The sequence below is a fragment of the Octopus bimaculoides genome, chromosome 1 (assembly GCF_001194135.2).
Source record: "Octopus bimaculoides isolate UCB-OBI-ISO-001 chromosome 1, ASM119413v2, whole genome shotgun sequence".
NCBI lineage: Eukaryota > Metazoa > Mollusca > Cephalopoda > Octopoda > Octopodidae > Octopus > Octopus bimaculoides.
Window position 1 is genome coordinate 190,405,250 of NC_068981.1, and position 823 is coordinate 190,406,072.

The following is an 823-nucleotide window of genomic DNA, read 5'->3' on the forward strand; positions in this document are numbered from 1 at the left end:
GAAGAAGAAGAAGAAGAAGAAGAAGAAGAAGAAGAAGAAGAAGAAGAACCACAACAACAACAGCAACAGAAGTGGTTGGAGGAGGCCATGCTTTACTCTTAGCATGCCTTTTACAATTATTTTTTATCTTATATTTGTTTCTGTCGTTAGACTGTGGCCATGCTGGGGCAACACTTTGAAAAGCTTTAGTTGAGTGAATCGACCCCAGTCTTTATTTTACTTTACTGTCAGTCTCTATCTTGCCAAACTGCTAAGTGACAGAGATGTCAAGAAACCAACACTGGTTGTTAAACAGAGGTGAAGGACAAACACAAACACAGACACACACACACACACACACACACACACACACACACACATACCCTTGCATTAGGAAGGGCATCCAGCCATAGAAACCAAACCAAATCAGACTGGAGTCTTGTGCAGTTCCTCAGCTTACCAGTCCAGGTCAAACTGTCCAGCCCATGCCAGCATGGACAACAGATATTCAAAGATGACGATGATGATATATATATATATATATATTGGCTGATGCCACCACTGCCTTGACTGGCTTCCATGCCAGTGGCACGTAAACAGAGCCATCCGATCATGGTCAATGCCAGCCCCCTCTGGCCCCTGTGCTGGTGGCACGTAAAAAGCACCCACTACACTCTCGGAGTGGTTAGCATTAAGAAGGGCATCCAGCTGTAGAAACACTGCCAGATCAGACTGGAGCCTGGTGCAGCCTCCTGGCTTCCCAGACCCCAGCCAAACTGCCCAACCCATGCCAGCATGGAAAACGGACGTTAAATGAGGATGAGGATGATACATACATATATAT